Below are 16,715 nucleotides of genomic sequence, written 5' to 3' on the forward strand. Positions count from 1 at the left end.
CCAGGTCACTACATCATCCACACTGAGAATAGACTTACAGGGAAAATGTAGAAGACTACATCATCCACACTGAGAACAGACTAACAGGGAAAATGTAAGATGCCGCGTCCTCTTTCTACCCTACTGCGTGATAAGGTCCGGAGATGGGGACAGAGGCTTCAAGGAATGCATCGTCAAGAACGAGGACGTGGCATGTGTTTAGGGATAATTGGTTTCTTAGAAATGATCCTATTAAGAGGGGGAATTTGGGTAGCACAAATTCTAGTAAGTGTAAACGCTATACAAATGGATTTCCTCAAAATTGGCTCTGAGGAAAACATAGTAAATTCCCCGCGTATGGAATCAGCTCTAGTCACCCTGACGTGTCCAGAATGCGTAAACCCTTTATTTGAACAATTATTAAGGGAAATTCCTTTTGACGCACCTCTTAAAGATATTATGAATAAATTATAACAAGCTGAATACTAGAACCAGTTTATACTCCTGTTCCCACGCAGTTAGTAGAAAAATTAGTAAGGATAAGAAATTTACTCATAAGCCTGTGCCTACTATAGAAGGGCCTCCTTTTGTGGCCTAGTGGATAAATAGAAAACTCTGGTATCCACCTAGGGGGGCTAATAGTATGAAAAGATTACCTGATCTTCCTTTGCCTTATTCAGAAGCTTATAATAAAGATAGTATACATGTAGTGAATAAAGATAGAATTCATGTGCCTTATAGTAGTTTAAGTTTCATAGAAAGGCTGGCTAGGTCGGGATCTCCTTGGTGCTTAAAAACAAAGGAACAGAAACTTAGCTTATGAAAGCAGCTTTGTAAAACTGATTTTTATAAATATTTTCCTCATTACTGCACCAAGGAAACTTTTGAACAGCTATGAGAAAGGTTCAGCTTGAACTTTAGATATAGCATAAATCAAATAGCATTTAAAAGATTTCTTCAGGCAGAAAGAAGAACAATGTCTGCCCACAAGCCAATGCTTGCTGTTATGAATACATCTATCTATCACCTTTACTTAAATCAAACTGTATCTTACGTAATAGATATAAGAATTAAAAGTTTAGATTGTTCCATCAGGTAGTTCTGTTCTAATGATTGAGAGAAAAATGTACTAGTTAATCATGAACATTAATAATAATATACTCTATAAGATTTTCTGCTCTCGCCTAACCACAGAAATTTAACTCCCTGCTACCTTAACAACAAAGTATAATCAAATGCCAAATAAAAAGTATAAAAGTTGTACTCAAATCACAATAAAACGGAACAGTGTCACACCGCCTCTGAGCTGTGTAGTCGACTGTCTCCCGCGCCGACGCCTTGCCCACCTTCAGGGCCCCCTGGATCCTGTCGTGGCTGGACCACGGCAGTAAGAGATATTGCAAAATCCAGACCATATTTAATGTCATTTGTATTCTGATAATCCAAACCTCAGTGAAATCTGTAGAGGAAGTGAGAAGTGGTCAGATTCTGCATGTATTTTGAAGGTAGAGGCCCAGATTTGCTGAAGGATTGGATAAAAGAATTGAAGGAGAAGGAGAAGACAAGATGACACCAACATGTTTGTCTCAAACAACTGAAAGGATAAAGCAACATCAACTAAAACAGAAAAGGCCAGGGAGAAGAGAAGGAGCTTAATTTGGACAGATTGAATAGACATTCAAATTGCAGTTGTTGAGTAACCAATTGGATACTAATATAGTTCATTGATAAACATTATTCACCATATAAATAGTTTGAATTATTGGTAAGCTCTGGGCATCTTTCCTTCATAGTCTTGCTTGCTTGTAATTATATTCATTGGTGTGATTATTTGCTTAGCATCTTCACTCTACTCTAAACTCCATGAGGGCAGGATCATCTTTGTGTTCAATATGTCGTTGCACTTCCATTCCTAGGTATAGTGCCTGGCAGGTGGTAGGTGTTCAACCAGCAATAAATATTTGTTAAATGATGTTAAAAGAATGGATTTTTTTTGAAGAGGGATCTTCATCTGAAAACATAGAGTTAAAAAAAAATTTGCTTTCAAATTTTTCAAATCCCATTAGCATACTGTTTTACCAAAAGTATTCACCAAATTTTATTCAGGATTAAAAAATGATTTTATCAGAAATTATATTCTTCTTAAATATAAGAATTCAAAAAGTTCGAGGCATCAGGACATGTGATGATGAATAGAGCTTGTAAAATAATGTATATATATCAAATATATGTATACACAAATATATAAATTATAAGTATATATGTATATGTATAAATTGTCCTCTTCAGGTGAGATGACATGTCGGAAATGACAACGTACCCTAAGGAAAAGCATTAATAAGATTTACAAAAACTGCAAATAGGTAAAACAAAGCTTTTCTAGAACTTATAAAGAGGGATTCACTTTATGTAAATGCTGTGAATTTAAGTAGATGACAAGGGAATAAGAGAGGAAGGAAATGGTTGGGGGAATATGGGTGGAGGAAGATCCTGATGCAAAAACCATGAGGATTTGGATTCTGAGATATTTGGCATTCTGTATTCTACTGAGTGACTCGACCACAAGAAAAGTAAACAATGTGTCCTTGGATTCGTTGGCGTCCCCCCTGAGGAGCTTTTCTGGAATCTCAGAGTCATTTCCTCTGCTGTGGTTGATGAAAGAAATGGCCAAGACCTCTAGTGTTCATCCTAGTTACTTCATTTCTTGGAGACCTTTCTGGATTTCTCATCTTCAGATAAGGAAGAGAAAAGTAAACCACGGAGCAGCAGTGCTTCATGAACTCCAGCAGGACCCACAGTTCACCTGAGAGCATTTCAGTTCATTTAGCTTATTTCAATGATTTTTCCCAAAGCGCACAATTCTGACCTCCTTGGTTGAAACTGGACTGATATGAAAAAGTGTGAGAATGTGTCTGTAACTATTTTACAAAGTTTTTAGGCAAATTGCCAGGCCTGTAAAATCTATATAAGCCAAGATTTCTCACTGCTTTCCTGACCTACATCCTGTTCCTGAGGGGAGTATATTCCTTATCCATCAGAGAATAAACTAGATTAAATATCACAGACAGATATAATGATATCAGTCTGCTTATTGCTTCTTAAGATCTGAATATATTTCTCCAGTTCTCCATGCTTCTTTCTGTGGAATAAGTGAAAATTTATACCCTTCAACGTAAACCAGGGCAATCTGAATACTTTGGGAATATGGAACATCAGCTTGTACAAAGGCTGTGTGTATTCTCAAAGCTTTTCCAAATGTGTTTTCTGTAATAAACTTCTCCAGATGTGCCTAGCCACTTATCGTGGGTTGTTTTTTTAATCCCCTGCGAACAAGGGATATTTCGTTTTTGTTCTGCTTGCCTCATTAAGATGCAAGAATCTTGGTTATCTTGCTCACTAGTTTCTGCTGCTTTGCTGCTTAACACTTCTTCTTCTTCTTCTTTATTCTTCTTCTTTCTTCTTCTTCTTCTTCTTCTTCTTCTTCTTCTTCTTCTTCTTCTTCTTCTTCTTCTTCTTCTTCTTCTTTTAATCTAGATAACTGTGCTGTCTGAAGGAAGAATGCTGTCCAAGGTAAGGTTCAATAAAACAAAGCTGGAAAATAAATAAGCTAATTGATTTCAGAGTCCAAGCTGCCTTCTGTGTACAATTTCATTTGCCACAGTCATTTCAGAGGTTCAATGCTCTTATTTTCTCTCTCTTCCTTCCCTATCAGACCAGTTTTCTAGTTGTCATAAACTTGTCTCCATTAAGATATAAGTGCTAGGTAAAACGTATTTTGTTATCCTTGTCAATAGTGTTTGCATTTTGGTAAATAAAGTGTTAATACAGATGCTCCTCAATTTATGATGAAGTTATGCCCTGATAAACTCATCATAAGTTGAAAATATCATAAATCAAAAATGCATGTAATATCAAATAGCTTAGCCTAGCCTACCTTAACATGCTCAGAACACTTACATTAGACTACAGTTGGGTAAAATCATCTAACACAAAGCCTACTTTATAACATACTGTTAAATATCTCATGTAATTTATGCAAACACAGGAAAAACAATAACCAGAAAAACACTGGCAACACACTACAGTGTAGAGTATGGGTTGTTTACCTTCGTGAATATGTGGTTGACTAGGAGGTCACTGTCACCACACAGCTTCATGTGAGAGTATCATACTGCATATTGCTAGCCCAGGAAAAGATCAAAATTCAAAATTAGAGTAAGGTTTCTACTGAATGAATATACTTTCACACTATGATAAAGTCGAAAAATTGTTAAGTTGAATCATCATAACTCAGAGACTGTCTATAGAAGTAAATAAAGTATTACGCCAATCAAAGGTACTCCTAATGTAGTAATTATGTGATTTTGGCATCTGCCGGTTAATGGTGGGGTACTGGAATCTGGGCGCTTTAGTTTCTGACAGTAGAGTCTGTGTCAGTGAGTGCATAGAGGAGGTGCAGCCAGCCTTGCCTGACTGACACCTTCAGGTCTGTGCTTCCTAAGGCTGGGGATACTCAGGGCCCTCCAAAGACTAATCAATGTACAATAGGTGCTCCATTTTTGATTAGAGACTATAGAGGCCATAAAAATCTTTAGACTTCACCCCTCTGGAATCACCATTGATCAAGAAATTTAAATATTCAGTAAATCTTAGGTATATAAAGCTAGCCAATTCATCATCCTTTTCGTCAATTCCTGTTTGTTATTCTATGGAACAAAACCATCTATACTTCTTCCTGAGGAATGATCAACATCACAACGTGTAGTTCTTGATAATTACAGCATATGTGATTTTAACTTTGTTGATAGGTTTTCTAAGAACTATTAGTGCATTCTCATGAGCAGAGCTGTATTCCAGGAGCTGGAGACTAAGAAGCAATTAATCATGAAAAATTCTTTCTGGTTGTAGTAATGAAGTCTGGTTCAGTGTGTTTTTCTATGGTTACTTAGCAAAAGGCTTAAGTAATCCTGCACTGATAAATATGGGCTAGGTTTCCTTTCTCTCTCTTCCCTCCCACTTCTCTCTCAAGAGATTAGTGAGAAAGAAAACTGCTCTATCTGGAATGGTGACTCTCCTTGCACCCAAATTCTTATCCTGAACTCCACCAGCTCACTGTCCAGGCACATAGCTCCAGCTTCCTGTGTGACACCTGGGCATTGGGCACTGGGCACTGGGTGTCCATGAATTGGGACAGGGAGCTGATGGAGGCTGGATTTCTTTTCTTTTTTTCTTTTTTTTTTGCACCCTGTATAGCTGGTGGTCTTGTTGACATCTATTCTCAGTCAGTATAGATCTTGGCTCTGGCATGAAAATCAGGCAAAGTCCACAAGAAGCAGAAAAGAGGAAAAGGTCTGGACAGCATTTCAATGTTTCAAAATTCATTGCTCCCCCGCCACTCACAGAAAACAAATTCATAATAAGTGATTTGAAATTTCAAAATAAGTATTTTTCTTTGGTTTTCCAAATATAAAATTATATCACATTATAGTGATGTGTTTTGGGGTTTTGTTTTGTTTTTTCCCCCAAAACACACATGCCTTCCTGAAAGTCTAATATACCCCACGGAAGATGTTTGATCTGAAATGAAGTATAGATGATCTCACCAGGGGTCCTGGTCTCCCAGGGGCCTGGGAATGTGGTGTGAAGAACCTGAAATTGCCCAGTTCCCTGCTTAGCAGGGGGTTCACCTTCATAAACACGCCTGGTATGTAGGTTCTATTAGAAGTGTGTGGCATGCCACCCAAGGGAATGGATTTGGCAGCTATCCCAGTAATTTGATTAAGGGGAATAGCTAACTGGAATAATTCAACTTGATAAACATATTTCTTTTTTTCCTTTCTAGTTTGCCCACTGTTAATAGACTAAAGTGAATGATTCTCAAATTTAAGATATGTGAACAGATTGGTCCTAATACTGATGGAAAATTTAGAAACATAGGATACTACGCAAGCCACGTAGTTATTTTATATGAGCTTAATTATTTCCCTTATAAGCTTGTTATTATGCAGAAGAATTACTTTATTTTTTATTTTTTTAAGTTTTTTTTTAAATTAAGTTTATTGGGGTAACATTGGTTAATACAATTATATAATTTTCAGGTGTACTTTATAATTTGACATCTATATATTCTATTGTGTGATTACCACCCAAAGTCCAGTTTCCTACAGCTACCATATATTTGATCCCCTTTATCTATTTTACCCTCCCCAACCCTCCCTATATTTGACCCCCTTTACCCCATTGACCTCTCCCCTCCTCCGCCACCCTCTACCCTCTGGTAACCACTAGTCCTTTGTCCATGTCCATGAGTCTCTGTTTGTTTGTCCTGTTCATTTGTTGCCTTTAGGTTCATATTCCACATATAAGTGATTTCGTGTGATTTTCAACTTTTTCTGTCTGGCTTATTTCGCATAGCATGATTATCTTGAGGTCCATCCATATTGTTGCAAATGGCAGTATTTCATCTCTTCTTATGGCTGAGTGATATTCCATTGTATATATGTACCACAGCTTCTTTAGCCAATCATCTATCATAGGACACTTCAGTTGCTTCCATGTCCTGGCCACTGTGAATAGTGCTGTTATGAACATCGGTGTGCAAATATCTTTTCAGATATGGGTTTTCAAGCCTTTGGGGTAAATATCCAGTCAAGAGATTGCTGGATCATATGGTAGATCAATTTTTAGTTTTTCGAGGAATCTCCATAGTGTTTTCCATAGTGGCTGTACCAATTTGCAGTCCTACCAGCAGTGTATGAGGGTTCCTTTTTTCTCTGCATACTCTCCAACATATGTTATTACTTGTTCTGTTGATTATAGCTATTCTAACAAGTCTGAGATGGTGTCTCATTGTGGTTTTGATTTGCATTTCACTAATAGCTAGTGATGTTGAGCATCTTTTCATATATTTGTTGGCCATTTGTATGTCCTCTAGGAAGAAGTGTCTATTCAGGTCCTCTGCTCATTTTTTGATTGGATCGTTTGTTTTTTTGTTGTTATTGAGTCATATGAGTTCTTTGTAAATTTTGGATAGTAGGCCTTTATCAAAGGCCTTGCTTGTAAATATATTTTCCCATTCGGATGGTTGTCTCTTTACCTTGTTGATGGTTTCTTTTGCTGAGTAGAAGCTTTTTAGTTTGATGTAGTCCCATTCATTTATTTTAGCTTTTACTTCTCTTGCCTTTGAGGTCAAATTCATAAAATCCTCTTTAAGTCCAAGGTCCTTGAGTTTAATTTCTATGTTTTCCTCTATGCATTTTATTGTTTCTGGTCTTATATTCAGGTCTTTAATCCATTTTGAGTTAATTTTGGTGTGTGGTGATAGATAACAGTCTAGTTTTATTCTTTTGCAGGCGGCCTCCTAATTTTCCCAGCACTATTTATTGAAGAGGCTTTCCTTTCTCCACTGTATGTTTTTGGCTTTTTTGTCAAAAATTATTTGCCCATGTAAATATGGGTTTACTTTTGAACTCTTGATTCTGTTCCACTGGTCCGTGTGTCTGTTTTGCTGCCAATGCCATGCCGTTTTGATTACTGTCCCTTTGTAGTATAATTTGAAGTCAAGCAGAGTGATGCCTCTAGCCTTGTTCTTTTTTCTCAGGATGGCTTTGGCAGTTCGGGGTCTTTTGTGCTTCCATAGAAATCCGATGATTTTTTGTTCTATTTCTTTAAAAAATGCCAATGGGATTTTGATGGGGCTTGCATTAAATCTGTATAATGCTTTAGGTAATATGGCTATTTTAACTATGTTGATTCTTCCAATCCAAGAACATGGAATATCCTTCCATTTCTTTGTATCTTCTTCGATTTTTTTAAATAGGATCTTGTAGTTTTCATTATATAGGTCCTTCACATGTTTTGTTAAATTTATTCCTAGGTATTTTATTCTTTTTGGTGCAATTGCAAAAGGAATTATTTTTTCTATTTCTTTTTCTGACACTTTATTATTAGAGTATAGGAACGCTATGGATTTCTGAACATCGATTTTGTATCCAGAAACTTTACTGTACTTGCTTGTTGTTTCTAGTAGTGTTCTTGTGGAGTCTAGGATTTTCTATATAGAGAATCTTGTCATCCGCAAATAGTAACAGTTTTACTGCTTTGTTTCCTATTTGGATGCCTTTTATATCTTTCTCTTGCCTGATTGCACTCGCTAGGACCTCCAGTGTTATATTGAATAACAGTGGCAATAGTGGACAGCCTTGCCTTGTTCCTGATCTTAGAGGGAAGGTTTTTAGTTTTTATCCATTAAGTATAATGTTGGCTGAGGGTTTGTCATATGTAGCCTTTATTATGGTAAAGTACTTTCCATCTATACCAATTTTATTAAGTGTTTTGATCATAAATGGATGTTGTATCTTGTTGAAGGCTTTTCTGCAACTATCGATATGATTCTATTCATATGAGTCTTATTTTTTAATTTGTCTATGTGGTATATCACATTAATCGATTTGTGTATGTTAAACCATCCCTGTGCTCTGGGATGAAGCCCACTTGATCGTGGTGTATAATCTTTTTAATATTTTGCTGTATTCTGTTTTCTAGTATCTTATTTAAGATTTTTGCATCTGTGTTCATGAGAGATATTGGTCTGTAGTTTCCCTTTTTTGTGTTATATTTACCAGGTTTTGGTATCAGAGTAATATTGGCCTCATAAAATGAGTTGGGAAGTATTACCTCCTCTTCAATTTTTTGGAAGAGTTTGAGGAGAATAGGTATTAAAACTTCTTTGAATGTTTGGTGAAATTCGCTGGTGAAGCCATCTGGTCTTGGACTTTTACTTTTTTGGTAGGTTTTTGTTGATTGTTTCAATTTCCATACTGCTGATCAGTCTATTTAGATTTTCCAGATTTTGATTTAGTATAGGAAAATTGTATTTTTCTAAGTAGCTGTACATTTCTTCTAGGTTATTAAATTTGATATTATATACTTTTTCATAGTATTCTTGCATGATCCTTTGTATTTCTGAGATATCAGTTGTAATTTCCCCTTTCATCCCTGATTTTGTTTATTTGTGTCCTTTCTCTTGTTTCTTTAGTGAGTCTAGCCAGGGGTTTGTCAGTTTTATTAACCTTCTCAAAGAACCAGCTCTTTGTTGCATTTACTTTTTCTATTTTTTTTGTTGCTGTTGTTGTTGTTGTTTTCAATTTAATTTATTTCTGCTCTAATTTTGATTATTTCTTTCCTTCTGCTGACTTTAGGCCTCATTTGTTCTTCCTCTTCTAGTTTTTTAAGATGAAGCGTTAGGTTGTTTATTTGGGCTCGTTCTTGTTTTTGGAGATGGGCATGAAATGATATGAACTTTCTTCTTATGACTGCTGTTGCCATGTCCCAAAAGCTTTGATATGTTGTACTATCATTATCATTCGTTTCTATGTATCTCTTGATCTCTCTTTTTATTTCTTCCCTGACCTAGTTATTCTTCAGTAGCATGTTGTTTAATCTCCATGTATTTGTGGTTCTTCCCGATTTCAGGAGAATTACTTTAAAGTGCTGTTTCTTTAACAGGATGATATCTTTCAAGGACTTCTCTCTATCATTAGTCAAACAGTAATTTAGAAGCAGTAAAATGTGAAGTTATTCATGATAATAATAATATATCTTTGTATTATTATGTCTAATTATATTATGTATATCATGTAATAAGAACACATTTGTAAAGAAACAGGAGATATTGAGGGTGGGGAAAGAAGATCAAGGACTGTTTAGACTCTTCTTTCTGAAAGGATATTTGAATGTCGTTTATTATATGAAAGCTGATGTCACCGTGGAAGAAGAGACTCAATGAGAGTAAGAATAGGTTAGAATGGGGTCAAAAAGAAGTAATGTTAAGCCACAAACAAATCTTATGTGATTTCTTTAGGAATGAAGATCATTACAGTTGGGGAGAGATGAGGGAGGGCAGATCTGATCACAATTTATCTCAGCACAGATCTTAAAGCACATTGACTTTTAAACTCAAATTTTACTTTGAAATACAAAGGGTCATTTTTTTTTGTACAGAATTCTGTATATTTAGAAATTTACTTTGGACCTTCAGACACATCTACAAATTTACATAAAGAATGTCCTTTGGAGCAATTAAGAAAAACCAGTTTGCCTTCTCTGTTGTTATGACTTGCAGATTTTTTTCAGGGTAAAAACGTTTTTCAAGAGTCATGCTATGAAATTAGAAATGAGCATTAATTTAAAACATACAATGTTATATTTGCCAATACTTATTAGTTTGACATATTAAAAGATAAAATACTAATAATTTTAGAGGAAACAAACCACTAACCCATAGTGGCAAATTTACCCTATAGGAATAAAGATTTTGCCTTCAGTTTGCAATTGTCTCATAGTAATTACAACAGGAGCATCATCACCAATCTAAAGAATCCCTTAAAATGTATCATGTGCTTTCATGTCCAGAATCTTAGTTAATATTTCAAACAGTCTTTTTTGAGATTAGCAGAGCAGGTAGTTTTATTATCCTCACTTTTGAAAATGTTTAAACCAAAGCAAAAAGAAATTAAGTGATTTGGCTTGGGTAATCCAACTATTAAATGGAGAAACCAGGACTTTTAACAAAGATATACTGATTCCAAAGCCTTTTTTCACCACAGAATGATATTTCTTCAACTATCTTTTATTTATGAGCAGCTGCAGACCCCCCACCTCCTAAACCCCCAAATAAATAACATTTGGGTACACAGTCCCTTTGGGACTCATGGATATTGGGCACAACCTAATCATGAACTTCTCTTCCTTCCTGCCACCACCACCCCTTCACTTCACCCACTCTTCAAACAAAAATCTCCTAATAAAATATCTGCAACCCAAGGAAGAAGTTGTGTAAGTAATTTTATTTTAGGAAGCATATTTTCCAAATGTTGTAGTCTGAGAAACAACTATTTTGAATAGGTCTTGTGACCACTCTGGAATTCCATATAAACATACACATACATAAGTACCTAGCATATCTTTAGCACATCATATGAATAATACAATAAAAACAGTAACAAAGTATGTAAAATACTGAAGCAGTAATATGAGCACCCTGACTCAGCAATAATTTACCTTACTGTGGCTTCAAAAGATCAAAAATATAGCTTCACCTTCTTTCCAGAGCTGATTAGAAGAATTAAGCAACAGCTTTAAATATGATGTGTCTGTATTCTGTTTGGGGCCCATGCTTCCTTTCTCAGAAGAATTTATCTTACTATCCTTCAAAAGCTACCTGTTCTCTGCTGGAAAACCGGACTCCAAAACTAGAGTATGGGTTCAATTCCTTTTTAAAGCCTAGCACTCCCACCTTGAAGATGATGCTGGGACTTTGGAAGAAAACACAATCCCATCTCAGGATGTAACTCCTCCCCCGACCCCATCTCATCCCACCCCACTCTGCCCCATCTCACCTGCCTGCCAGACCAAGTCACAACGTGGAGAAAATAACATCCAACTGAGGGCCTGCTGGGCCTACACCGGATCGGATGTGGAATCTAGCTAACATATATCGGCAGTTTCCAGGACAGAATATTTGAGAGTGTGCCGAACCAAGTGGGATGGAATATATAATATTTAATGTAGTAAAATAAGAGTTTATTAATACAGAAACCCCCTCTTTCAACACAGGATTTGACACTGGCAGGGTCCACTGAAGATGGTGCTAATACATTGTCAGACTGCCTTTTTAGACTTTGGGGAAATGATAGCTCACACTCAAGTAAAAATTACAGAACCCATGAAAAAAGATTGAACAAGGCATCAAGAGGCTCATAGGCATGGGCATGCTAGAGTGAATATATTAGGGAAGGTTAGAAAGCCCACCAGTTGTGGGAGAGCCCAGAAAAACCCAGTTTGCCAAACCCATAAGGAATGCATCGTTGGAAGGGCACCAGTGTTGCGTGGAGCTCAGTGACGTTCTCTTCTGGAGACCAGGGCTTTACAGAACTGGGCTTTCGGAAAGCTTTGAGGATAATAGATGCCAGGTGATGGCATTTAACCTTCAGTAGCAAAGTGGGTGAAATTATTATAACGAATGGCCTTGTAGGACTGACAAATAGAAGAGCCCAAGCCACCAAGAACTATGAAGATAGTTAATGGAACATGATGTTCCAAGGGCAGGTAGCTAGCTGAGCAGACAGCAAGGGCACTGTTCAAAGTAAACCACAAAAGAAATCCAGAATGAGTAATTAGGAGAGTGAATGCACAGAGCCCAATAAGATGTCATAATCCTTAGTGTAGTTTCCAGAATCGAGCCAGTTTTCAGACCCATCTCATATTGACTCAAGGGAAAGCTGGGTCCCCATGAGAATGGAGCATCAATAACACCACAGTAAATGAATACATTAATGGTTATTTCCAGTTCTTTCCCAAAGGAATCTATAGCCATTTACTAGATAACTATACTCTGGGAAAAGCGTTATACCCAGATATTTTGAGAACTGCCGAACCTAAGATCTGACTTAATATTTATATTCAAGAGCTGGAAGTCTCATCCTGACCTCTCTAGTGACATATGTTGGCCAAGCAATAAGTGGACTCCTGGCTCATGTCTAGCTCATGTGGAACTCACAGGTAAACAGTGTCCAGCTCCTCAGTCCCTGAATGTATTATTGAAGTGGAAACCCTTGGTAGTTGTCAGAATTCACTCATTCAGATTCCTTGGCCAACTCTATGCAGATGGCCATTTGCCAGGATCTTTAGCAACTAAAATAAGTGACAATCAGCATTTCCTTATGTGAGGATTCATCCCACAAATGTAGTCACACGTGCAGGAAATACAGTATGTGTAAAGGTAGTCTTTGTAACATAGCAAGATTAGAAACAGCCTAATATACTACTCCATCCACTGGGAATTGGTTTTAAAATGTGGTTTCTTGGCACAATGGAATATTATGAAACTATTGAAAAAAACTTTTAGTCTCTTCACTAATAATGATAATGAAACCTGCCTCCTGCAGATGGGTGGAGGCAGCACAGCTCTCTAGCTGTTGATAGTTTGTAAACAGTGAAGAGAAGTAATCACAGAATGTCTGTAAATTCCATAGCTCATGCCTAGCATATTGGAAATGCCCCCAAAGTGGTACCTAGTTTTTTTTTATTATTATTTGTCATTATTTATTTTCTCTATATAATAGAATCTCATAGCAACAAGGATCTCTAAGGTACCTATGGTTGTATCAGTGCCTGTTAGAGCTATCATTGGCTTTAAGCCTTTGCTCAAAAAATGCACCTCCTTCTCTCAGATGCTCACCAGATGGGTCTGTCCCCGGCAGCTGTTCTCCAGACAGCTCAGTCAAAGCTTACTTTTGGAGAGTAGGAGAACATGCTTGAATAAATCCCTAAAGTCCTTTTTGTCTTCACTTGGGGTTCCTTCACTTGTTTACATTACAGCAGCTGCTAGAGACCAGGGCTGCCTATTTTGCTCACATTGCAGCCTCTTCTCTCAAATGGGAAGCCAACTGCTTCCTTGTGGACAGACTGAAAAAGAGCTAAACATCATGAGCCACAGTGTCTACCCCTTGTTTTGAAAGACAAATAATAATTTACTAAAATAAAATATTGATATAGTTTATAATTTGTGACTTAGAGAGTTCAAATATCTCTGTTCTAAAGTATAAACATAACCAAAATGAAATCTTTATGTTGTATTTTTCCAGTTTGCCAAGCGCTTAATCCAATGAAATGTCTTTGTAAATTTAACTTTGTATAATTGAGGAGAAAAAGTGTAAGACATTCAAATTCTTGTTATAAGAAACTGTAAGTCACTTGTTACTTAGTGTCTCACAACTCAACTGAAATAAAAACAAAAATATCTACTGATTTCCTTCCTCAACATCATTCTGTGACTTGCTTTCTTTTCGAATTTCCCTTCAAATATATAACTTTTCTTATATACTGTGACTCCCCTTATTTTAGATATATTCGAATCTATTTTCAAATGAATATTTTACCTAATTTACTGTTTCTCTTCCTATTTTCTTTTTCTTTTTTCTTTTTTCTTTTAGGCAAGGCAACCCTTGGTTGACTTCACAGATTGCAAGGAACTTATCAGCTTACAATCCCTTATTTTTTAATTTTTTACGCCTACAGCACCTGTCTTCCAGCACCTGTCTTCCTATTTTCAAAATGTACATACCTGAATTACATTTCAAATGTACATTACTGTTATTATCCCTTTAATTTTTTTTTTTTTTTTTACTTTTCAATTCAAGTACTTCCTACTCTCTAAATCCCAAAAGTATTTCTGGTAATGTTAGGGGCATTTTAAATTGTTCGCATGTATAAAAGGAAGCCTGTAAAACTGGTAGATTAAGAACCGATGTGTGAATAGTCTCCAGTTTATGACACATGGTCAATCTATCTCATTTCTTCTTATATACAGATCTTACACAACCAACAAAAGCCATTTTTCAAAATCATCTGGGTCTGTGGTCTTATTTCCACTTCCTCTAGTTAAGCCCTACTTATCTCTCAAATCTCGGTTTATGCATCACTTCCTCGGGGAATTCTTCTCTGACCACATCCTACCCCTACCACAGATTGATTCAGACACTCTAGATATATATTCCAGCCTCTTCACCATGTTATAATTCTCAGCACTTTTTTCATTAATACTGATCTCTCTTCACTAGACCCTTAAATTCCTTGAGGAGATCAGTGTTCTCTTACATTTACATCCTGAGCCTAGAATAACACTTGGTAAATATTTAGTGAATACATACATACATACATACATACATGGTGAAAAAAATGAATGAATTACTAAAGTTCACAGAACCGTGACCAATACACTCAATAAAATGATGGCCAATATTATTGTTGTAAGTTTCCATTACAGATGAAATCAATTTGCTGAGTATTTCAGTTTGTTGAAGATCTGACTATGGCTTCATAAACTGAAAGTTATGTGCTCCTTCAAACACATTGTTTCCTATAGTTAAGTTGTTTTCTATAGTTGCGCAATAGATGTGTAGATAGAGATATAAAGATATACGTGTGTGAATGTGTATTAATAAAGAATAAAACAATACATTTTTAGATGTAAAAAATGTGAAATAACTTTTTTATATTTAGTAATCATGCATATTAAAATGCATATTCACCTTGATTTTATTTAATTTTATTAAAACAGTTAAATTTTTAGTATAAGTTTTATCAATTTTTATCAGAATTTCCACAATCAAGAAATATACGACCTGGAGTAAACAAAATCATTTATACATTTTTTGGAAACTTTGATTTTCTTCATTTTAATTTGAACATTTTAATAAAATTTGCAAGTTGAAGACTCATTTTTCTTTAGAAAAAAGTGTAATGATCTCAATATTATGGGGATTTCTGGGTAATTATTTTTTTCTGTTATAATAAAGTTAATTTGAATGTTGACTTAATTTATTGATATTGAGGACTCAGAATTTCTTGATTCTAGATCCACATGGAAAGTTTGAAATTTGTAATCAATTGCCATTCTATTCATCTTAAATTTAATTTCTTAAAATGAGTTTACTCACAATGCATAGACAATGAAGATATTTTGAAAGCATTTTTCTCCACTGAAATAATTTTCTAAATAGAATATTTACACACAGAAATACTTCTGTAAATTTTTTTCTTGGAACCAGAATATCATAACTCACCCTATCTTTTAGTTGGCTTGTCAAACTTTCCAGTAAACTTATTTGGTATATTATTTTTGAATTGCAGAAATAACTTTTTCAAGATATGAATGAGTCAAGAGTTCACTCTGTCACCTCATTCATTCAGTGCTGAGATGCCAGCTGCACATCCCTGGTCTCTTTCTCTCCAGTTGTAATGTGCTTCTGTTGTAGCCAACTGCTTGTGTTGTGATTCCTGGAAGGAGCCACACTTTTTTGTGCCTGTGAGTCTTTGCGTGGGCTGCTCCTTAATCCTGGAATACCATACATCTCATTCTCTGCATGACTAACTCATACTCGTCCTCCAACATTTGCTCTGGCATCATTTTTCTTCAAGAAGTCTTCTATGACCCCTGTTCTAGTCTTTTCGTATATAAGGAAAGAAATTCACTAAAATTAGATCATGGCAAAAAGGAAGGGAATTCTTATAAGAATACAACAGGTAAAATCCAAAGATGGTAAGATGCAGCTGAGCCACACAGGTCTTGGGCTGAGGTCCTGTAAATCAAGTCACTTCTCATTCCCTCCTGACTCTGCTTCTCTCCAAGTACCTGCTCCATGCTTCCCTTGCTGTCTACACCAGATTCCTCGGCTGCCTCACCTTGCGCAAGCCCAACGTGATCTCTCTCAGCTGTTCTTTCTACATCATGACTTATCAGCTGTGTCTGATGTAAAATCCTCCAATGACAGCAAACTTCATAGCTTATGCCAGTGAAAACCTCAGTCACAGCAGAGTCAATGGATAGGCTAGATTTCCATGAGGTATCTGATCAAATTAGTTGTGATCACTGGGGCAGAGCCATGTCCCAAGTTATGGGGCTGCCTCTTCTAGTGGTTCTCAGAGAAACAGGTTTTCTAAAATGGACTGCGGGAGGTGAAAGTAATGATGGTCATAAGGACCACGGTCCTCCACTTTGGGATTGGTAGGTACCTTTCTATGGGCTTCCAACACCTCATGCTACCCTTTCATAGCTCTCAACATAGCGTATTGCAGTTAAATGTTAATATTCCTGTCTCTTCCACTGGGCTAGGAGCTTCTTGTAAGGATGAATCATTCTTGTTTTCCTTCTTTATCCTCAGTGTTTCTAGTGC

This window comes from Pteropus medius, unplaced genomic scaffold (genome assembly GCF_902729225.1).
Source record: "Pteropus medius unplaced genomic scaffold, Ma_sr-lr_union100, whole genome shotgun sequence".
In the NCBI taxonomy this organism is placed as follows: Eukaryota; Metazoa; Chordata; class Mammalia; order Chiroptera; family Pteropodidae; genus Pteropus; species Pteropus medius.